The 9,406-nt window shown below is 43.2% G+C and overlaps 1 protein-coding gene across 1 annotated transcript in view; it reads left to right on the top strand.

Moving 5' to 3' along the window:
- Nucleotides 1-5,278: 5,278 nt before the first annotated feature.
- The window catches only part of RALA (RAS like proto-oncogene A), a 79,318-nt gene continuing 75,190 nt past the window's right edge, over nt 5,279-9,406 (top strand). The window contains exon 1 of the mRNA XM_063114338.1: nt 5,279-5,512. The gene's annotated coding sequence lies outside the window, so the exon portion shown is untranslated. The remainder of the gene's footprint in view (nt 5,513-9,406) is intronic.

Below are 9,406 nucleotides of genomic sequence, written 5' to 3'. Positions count from 1 at the left end.
ACAATAGAGACTTAATCATTTAACATTTACATGTACTTACCAGGCAGTTTATAGATAGCTCATTTAATCTTAAAACTATGTAACAGAAGATGGTAGAAAAAACAATACAAAGATAAAAATTACTATTTTTCTCCCCACCTCTTCATCATGTCCCACCATATATAGTCAGTAAAAGGACAACAGAAGTCCAATGAAAAGATTTTTAACTCAGACTCATATCATTTGAGTTTGTTTCTGGCTCTATTTAGGGGTGACAATGGACAAGTTATCGAAACTAGAATTTTCTAAACCTGACTAATCACCAGAATTTCAGGGACAGTGTTATTACAGATGCCTTGGGCTTCACTTTCGAATCTACTATTCTAGAGTGGGACTTGAGAATCTTAATTTCTTTAAAGCTATACAGCTGATTCTGATAAGCAGCAGCATTTGGTAACCATTGATCTAATATTATTAGCCTCTAATCCTCTGACAGAAAAAGTATGGAAATATGTGGTCCACAAGGATGGACATGAAGGGCAGGATTATAAAGACCTAAACTGTTATAACCACACTCTGTACACATTCTCACTAGAGTGGCTACAACAAAAGGTCACCTAGAATAACGAAGCCCAAACAGGCACATTCAGAATGGTATCTATACAAGTGACAGTCATCTACAGCACCTAATTAAGCCTATCTCTCCAAGACATGATGTCAATAAAAGTGAAGCAGGAAACTAAGGCAATGGTCCTACTAACTTAAAGAATAAAACAAAACACTCTTTACCTGAATGTGCAGAAAATGTGCACATACCCACATGCACTCCCCTAAAAGTTTCCAAGGTGATTATGAGGCATTTTTTAAATTCAACTACACATCACAATATACTTCTTATTCATCTCTAAAATGTTTTCTGAGTACTTATGCCTGACACCATAAAGAATTCAAACACGAACAAATACGTCTTCAAGCTGGTAAAGACATGGTCATAAACATAAGACTTGTAGTTCAAAGTTTTAAAAATGTTAAGTTTGGCTGGATTTTAGAGATTCTACAGGCAATCAGTGAACCAGAAATGCCCATATTATAAATATGTTCTGGCATAACTGTCTTAACAAGCTGGTGACTATGGTATAAAGTAACTAGAAGGAACAGTGCATTTGAGAGTCTCAAAACAAGAGTTTGAGTTTGGCTCTAGTACTGTTGCAGGGAACCCTAAGCATTTTCTAATTGTTAAGCCTTTCCCTTTTCCACTTGAGAAACTGTTTTAGAAACTCTATGCTCCACTGCAGACTCTGGCCCCTGCGATTTAGCCTGCTTGCTTCCTGGGCCCACCCTCTATGAGATAACAGCAGTCTCACACCCCTCAGGGGCCCGAGGCAAATTAGGCTCCTAAAGTGACCAACGGACTGTGTCCCACAATCAGCCAATCCAAATTACAGGACGGCATCCCTCATTTACATAGGAGAACCTGAATGGGAATCTGTGAGGGAGTAGGGTGGGAATTTAGGCTATGTAAGGGGGTCTTTTCCTTTGTTCTGGGGGACACTGGTTTAGGAGTTCTTGCTCCCCAGTGCTCTCCTTGCTTGCAAGCAAAAAGAGGCACTGTAACACTGAACAGAGAGCTGCAACACTAAAATAAAGAGCTATAAAACTGCAACACTGATTCCGGTCTTGGATTCCTCTGTGCGTTTGCCCCACAACATTACTTGACAACTGCAGCAAGTCTTTAAGCCCTCTTTCTTTGAAATTCATACATCACAAAGTTGTGAAAACAAAATGAAATAGTACAAATGTCAAGGTGTCATGAGTCTTATAGTGTTCATAATTCTAATAATAATAATAAAACATATACTTTGAGTTGCTTTTTCACCAATGGTGATAAATTGCTATTAACCACTTTCTTATCTGGCCCCAAATACACCTAGAAGGCTTTTTGTTGTTGTTATTACTAGAAGTAATGCACATTCTTCTAGTATCTTTATAAACTGGTATGTAATAAGCATGTGTATAAAAATAAATATGCACATTATATATCCTTGAATATATTTAGATGGTCATATGTGTACATACCTTTCAAAAGAGAATTACTGAAGCCACTAATCTAATGGAAAAAATGTCACCGACTTTAGGCATAGACACTGGACAAAATCTCACAGGACAATATATTTCACTATGTATTTCTAATTAAACACTGAAGAGAATGACAGAAAGGTCAAAGGAATGCTCACCTCAATGTTTCAGACAAACATGGAACTGCACGTAAATTGTTACTATTCTACAGGGTCATAAGTAATATTTTTAATTCAAAAATCACAGTTAAATGACTGTAGTGGACTAATCATTAATTCTAAAACATGATTCTGACAAAACTAAACCTACCTTGTATTTTCCCCCAAAGCATGTATTAGCAACGAGTAGCAGTGAACACAATTATGGTTACTGCAACTTCCCTTCTTTTACTTTTTACTAACATACTATGTTTGCTGATACATAAGGTTTGATCATAAGTAATAACAAGTCAATTCACAAGTCAAGAAGAAATCTAAGCGTATTTTAAAACAGGATCCTTCAGGTTCTTTGAATTGCCCAGGCAGCAAATTTAAGAATGCTCATGAGTTCTACTGGATATTAGTGCTAATTATTAATAATACATACTTACAATTATGCCCTTTCATCCAAGTACCTCAGAGAGCTTTTATAGCATTAATTTGTTATTTCTTATAATATCTCTGAGAGGCAGGATGGTAGGAAGTTAATATCTCTATTTTATAGTCAGAGAAACTAGGGTACAGAGAGGTTAAGAGACTTTGCTAGGGTCACAGTGAACAACTAATAAAAAAGGGACTTAAGTTATTCTCATTTCCAGTTCAGTATATTATCCATTATATGGCTGTCTAATACATCTAAATGTATTTCTATTCTCAGGAAATTGAGAATAATGTATTTAAATAATCTAAAAACTAAAGGTAAGTGAATGGGTTTCTCATTTTTTGTGTGTTAAAAAATGCTGCTATACAGGAATAAAGAGTAAAAACTAATTATTAGTCTTTGGACTGCAGCTGCAGCTATTATTTATAGGGCTTTTGCTATTTGTGGCTTTCTGCAGCCTCTGCTCAAAGTGAACTGTTCTGACTGCTAGGTTAGCATAGCTGTAAACAACCAAGAAGCAGCTGAGACCAGCGGACTAAGGAACATAAGGTTGTCTTTCATTGTGTTCCTATTGCTCACTCTTCTTGAATACATGACCGCCTCCTAGTTCTCCATTCAGCCGATATTTGTGCAACCCACCATCCTCAATCATTGGTCTGTGGCCATTTTAAGTAAGCTAATGTTAATGATTAAATGACAATTTTTTAATTAAAATATCAACAAAGTTATTATTTCATTTTATGAGTTTATACTATACTAGTTACCACTGTCCTATTCAGTTTCTGGTAAGCCTGACCTTTATGGTCCTTAGAAGACCAGTAAGCATTAGAGTATTGGTATATGAATGGGCACATATCACTAGACGGGGATTTTAAAAATTTAATATTTCAGTAATTTTCCTACATAAAGGCAGGGAGAAAGGCGAAGTGGTTTTAAGATTGTGGTCAATGAAGTGCAACTGTAGTTTTGCTTGGATGTGGTGATCCTAACTTCAGCCCAACTCCTCCCCAGAGCTCCAGGGCCATGTAACAACCGCCATTAGACAGCACTACTCTTACTTCAAACGCACCAGGTCTAAAACTGAACTCGTCGTCTGCACGCCCACCCCAACACAAGCCTTCTTTACCTCATTTGGTAAAACACACCTTTATCCTCCTCCTCCCCCAAAGCAAAACAAGGCATCATCACTGCCACTTCCACTCTCTTACCCACCAGCTGCACACAGCAATCAATTATCAGTTGATCTGGGCCCCTGAATATTTTAGAAATCCATCTCTTTTGGATGCTGTCACTCACTCCAGGGTCTTTATCCTTCCTAACTAATCTGTTCTCCAGAACAGAAGAATAACAAATTGTAAACCTGTCCAGGGTCATTCCTCTACTCATTACCTCATCAGGGCGGGGAAGGCGATTCATGATTTGGCTCCTGTCTGCTTCTCCAGCCTCATCTTTTTTAGTAAACTAGACTTGAGCTTTAAGATCTGTAATTACTACTCAGTCTTCTCAACACCTTATTTGTCCCTGTGCCGCACTTCCTTTCTGTTTGGATCCTGACTTGCCATCCCCCCCCCTCCCCGCGGCTGGCCTGCAGGGGGATCCCAACCCGTGACCTTTGTGTTATAAGGCTGCACTCCAACCAACCCAGCTAACCGGCCAGTCCCCACCCCTATTTTTGTACCGGGAAATGGGCATGTGTCCTTAAAGCTCTAACCAACGGTTAGTAAAGTCATCCACTCTACACTCTGTATACCTTGATACATCACACTTCCGATCACAATTATTTACTCTCATGTCTGCCCACTGGACTGGGCATTCCTTGAATGGATCACGCCAAGAACTTAGTTTATACTCAAATTTGGGGAGGAGGGAGATAAGAGAAGAAATAAATACCAAGAGATAAGAATCTGTAGCTGTTAAAAGACTGACGATCTATTTCAAACCTGTGCAGGGATTTAAATAAAGCAGCCGATTTAGTGAAACTACTTCTAATTTAAGCTACCAGACGACAGTGCCGTGGGGCTGCAGGATGATGGCAGTGCCACCCCGACACCAGACCTGCAGTGTTGCAGGGTCCTTACCCCTCAGAAAGCCTCGCAGACCGTCTGCAGAGGCGAGTTCTCAGGGGGGTCAGCAGTTACATACAGGCCCAGGGCAGCGACCGAGCCCTCCAGCCAGGGGCAGGCGACTGGTCCACCTCCTGGGACTTGGCCGGCGACAAGCCACGTCGCAGCTCCACTCAGGAAAACTCCGGCCACGGATGGGAGCGGCCTCCACCCTAACATTCCCGGGGAGAAGGGGCTTGCCCCCCGGAAGCAAGATGGCGGCTTCCGCTGTCCCCTCCTTCCTCCAAGACCCCCCTTCTGCTCCCCAGAAGACAGACAATGACGACGCGGCGCCGATGCGGAGATCCGGGAACTCCGCGAGGCCCGCAGCCACTCCCCGGCCCCCGGGAGGTGACTTCACCTCGCGGGACGCAGAGAGCCGGGGGTGGGGCCGACCTCAGCACGGTCGGGGCGGAGGCCGGCCAGCCCGCGCCCTCCGAGCCATTGTTCTCCCGCCGGGCCTGCCGTCGCCCTCCGCTCCGCCTGCGGGCAGGAAGTCGCTCCCCGCCGGCCCGCCCCGCCTTGCAGCGCCCCGGAAGTGATCTGCGGCGGCTGCTGCAGAGCGGCCAGGAGGAGGGTGGGTCTCCTCAGAGCGGAGCGCCGGAGTCTTCCTCCTCCTCTAGCCGCCAGGCTCCGCCGCCGCCCGTCCGACTCCTCCCGCGGCCGCTCGCGGCGCGGGGCCTCGCAGACCACGATCGCTGAGCACCCTCCGGCCGGAGCCAGCGCGGCCGCGGCGTCCAGAGCCCGTGGGGGCTGCGGACCGGCTCGCGGTGCAGGTGAGCGATGCCCGCCCGGGCCGCCGGGCGGGCCGGGGGTGTGTCCGGGCGGCTGCGGGCCGAGGACCAGGCGCACGGTCCAGCTGCCGTCATCGTAGAGCCCGCGTTCTGTCCGGCGACGAGCTGCGGGACGAGCCCGGCTGGAATCCGGGGCGCCGCGTTCGTCGCCGTGCGGGCGAGTGCGAGCCCGAGAGCGGGCAGCTGCGGCGAGGTCCCCCGCGCCACGCAGCGCCTCCGAGGTGGCCTCGTCGGAAGGTCACCTCGCATCTACGTCCGCTGTATCCAAGTCCCCGCCCGGGCGGTGCCCGCGACCTGGGCAGACCTACTGTCGCCGCCGTCCCCGCGCCCCACTCCGCCCTCGCCCCTCCGTCCCTTTCTTTCCACTCCTTGCCTGTACCAGGGCAGTTGCTCTATAAGCATCTCCGCCAGGTTCTTTTGCCAAAGCAATGGCTTTTCAGACTAAAGTCACTGGACGCTCCTCCCTGAATAGAGTAGCTGGCCTTGGGCTCTTGCACAGGTTTAGGCCGTGTTCAGATAATCCAGGCTCTAAAACGAGGGAGAGAACGTAGATCTTTGGGGTGAGGAGGTGTTTCCTTCGTGGTTCCTTCCTGAAAGGTTTTCAGGAGTGGAAGCTGTGTTTTGTGTGCCTTAGTCCGGGTGTATGTGTGTAAGTAGGCGGGGGCCACGGCGCCCAGGATTGGCAGCGTTGTTTCAAGGTTTAGGGAGAATGAGGGAGTTACCTGGCCTTTACTGGGAAACCCGAATGTCCAGACTTGTGAGAGCTCATCCAAGTGTCATTGAGGTAGTGTGGGAACTCCAGTGCCACGCCCTACGTGTGAAAAGCACCTTATTTACAAATTGTGCTTGGTGTACGTGGAGGGGAAACCTTTATAAAACATGTGTCATAAGTTAATTCTTTTTCTGGAAGTGAATTACAACTTGACTGATGTTTCAAAGATTGGATAACAAACTTCATTAGTAAGCTGTCACAGTACAAGGCATTCCTTTTAGCATATGTTTATTAATGTATTTAAGTGTATCTTGTTAGCTTATTTTTTGGTCTCAATACAATGTTATTATAAAGTGACTCTTGTGACTCAAAACATTCTTTTTAGACCTTGGATTTCTTCAGGGCAGGAGCCATGTCTTACTCATCACCCTGTTTCCATGCAGTGAACGATTCAAGAATTCTTTGCTTTCCAAAACTCTGTCCTCTCCTGAAAGGTTAAAATTGTGTTTGGGGGATTGTGATTAGGCGTTATAATAACTTGTATTCCAGTGTTAAATGTTTGCTACTTGAGGCCGGCCCGTGGCTCACTCGGGAGAGTGCGGTGCTGATAACACCAAGGCCACGGGTTCGGATCCTTATTTAAAAAAAAAAAAAAAAAAATGTTTGCTACTTGAGCATATCCAGGTTTAGCAGGAAGAGATTTCCTGTTGATAGGCAGTAAGTTTATGTTTGGGGTTGATGAACATACTCTATTTTAATTGAAAAGAGGAAATTAGGAGTTACTGCTGTTTGGAAAATGTGGTGCATCACAGAACTACTTATAGTGACTCATTCTTCCCATGGATACATGAAATCCTCTGACATCCTGACATGACCTTGGCATGGTTTATCAATAGCCACATTCACATTTCTTTTCCGAGATCCAGATGCTGTTCACTAGTTTGTCTGCTGAGAGTGCAGTCATCTGTATCATTTATTTTGAAGCAGTACTTCATTACAACACTTTTCCACAGGGCTTTCAGAAAAATAAAGGGCTGATTATAGGAAAGAGTCTTGTCTACTATTGTGAGGGAAGATTTTTGTGTATAGATGGTAGGATTATTTTCACTTTAGGGAGGTCCAGATGAGAAAAATTGCTGATGTCTTCTTTCTTCCTCAAGTATCTATTGGTGATCCTGCACTGGTTTTCCAAGCTCGATTTCTACAGAACATAAATAAGTGTACCAATATCAGTTCTTGTATATGTGTGTATCGGTGTAATATGCACTTGTATTCTTTAGTAGATGAGTGGTAAGGACAATCACTTTTAAAATACTGGAATAAGAGGCTGTGAATGTTAATAAGGGGAAAAATTATGATTTTGAAGAAGTGGGGAGACAGTTTATGATTTTCATTGTTTTATAAAATGTTTTAATTCTTAGACATTAAGGACAAGGAAGCCTGCACTTTCTCATCTCAGTGACAGAGTGATGTTACCAGTGTACAGAGTTCAGATTTTCCTTTTTACTTCAGCAACCCTCTCGGTAATAACAATTCTCATATATCAGTTGTCTGCCCAGCATTGTGATAAGAGCTTTAATTATATTATTTCTAATCTCCACAATACCTCTTCAAGATAGATAGTTTTCCCATACTTCATTAAGGCTAAGTGAAGTTATTTTCCAAAGGCTAGGTTCTTAGCGCATGTGTAGTAGAGCCTGGGTTTGAAAGTCATGATTTCTGAGAGCATTGAGTATTGCAGTTAATCCTAAAAGGCTGAGGAAAGAAGATTCACATTGAGCTGGAGCTTCAGGAAAATGAAGATAGTGATCTCTTCAGCGCTCTTGGCCATTCAAATGTGGTCTGGGGTTGCCAGTGACCCTTGCCAGGTAGGCTCAAGCAGCAGCCACTCTTTATCTCCAGTGTGCCTCCAAATACAGTGTTACTATGTGTTACCAAATGGTTGGGCATTGTTACAGTGTGTCTACAAATACAGTTACCGTGTAACCAGATGGTTGGGCATTGTTCTAATAGGTGGCCTGGTAGAGTATTAGGAACTCAGCTCTGGTGTTTGATTACTGCTTGTTACCTCTAATGTACCCAAATAGTCCCTATCAGAGAGGAGTATCATAAACCTATTCGTAGTGACCTTCTATTGAAATCACATTATTGGTTTTTTGTTAGTTTGTTGGCAGTGGGCCATTCTTTCGTTCAGGGATCCGAACCCATGACTTTGGTGTTATAAGTCTGTGCTCTAATCAACTGAGCCAACTAGCCAGTCCATCACGATGTTTTTTGGTTCTTTCTTTCACTAATGGAGATGAAGGAAAGGTTATGGGATAGAAGAAAGAATGGTAAAAGAAATAGAGGTGTACTGGGTCTGTTTTTACCATTTAAAACCATAAACCATTTTCTCTTAGGGTTTAGTATGGAGGCTTAAAGGTGGCCGAACTCTTGTAAGGATCTAATTTCTATTCAGTGCTAGTAGAATTCTCTTCGCTCTTTCTAAGCCTGTGCACTTTTTAAAAATGAGCTCAATTTGAAGGATGTGTTCATCTCTTGGTTAAAAAAAAAAAAAGATATAGCTTTAAGTAAAAAAAGGGCATTCTGTAGCCCCCATATATAAGTTTAGCCCTAGGACACCTTTCTTACTACCTTATTGCGCTCATAAGGATTTGGTTACCTTATAGAAAAAATGAAATTAAAGCTCTGAGTTTTTAAAAGACATGTGAGTAAATTTTAGAAGAGAATTTGCATCTTTGATTTGATTGTATGTGAAGGTGAAGACTTATTTCCTTGAAGTCAGGAGAGTAGTCTGCACAAGCCAGAAAAGACAAGCTTTTATAAAATACTACCATACTATTCTTAAAGGTCTTCATAGCTGGAGTTCTGTATTGGATGTAGTAGACACAACGCTTGATATGCATAATCTCTTCAAAGTATAGGTTCCAATTTCATTGCTGAATTCATTTTTGAATTTAAATATCAGGGTTTGACAATGTAATTTTGGACAGTAAAACAGTGAGATTATGAAATAATTTCTACTCCCAGGTGCATTGTGAAGATGGGGCAAAGATCCCCAGTTTCCAGGATCTCTGTTTTCTTATGCAGTTGAATAAGTAGCATAGAAAGTAATTCATTGAAAATGGAGGTTGCTATACTCAGTGATTACAAATGCTCAGCTG

The sequence above is a fragment of the Cynocephalus volans genome, chromosome 11 (genome assembly GCF_027409185.1).
Source record: "Cynocephalus volans isolate mCynVol1 chromosome 11, mCynVol1.pri, whole genome shotgun sequence".
In the NCBI taxonomy this organism is placed as follows: domain Eukaryota; kingdom Metazoa; phylum Chordata; class Mammalia; order Dermoptera; family Cynocephalidae; genus Cynocephalus; species Cynocephalus volans.
Note: the sequence above shows the minus strand (reverse complement) of the source record. Positions and strands in the feature narration are given on the sequence as shown.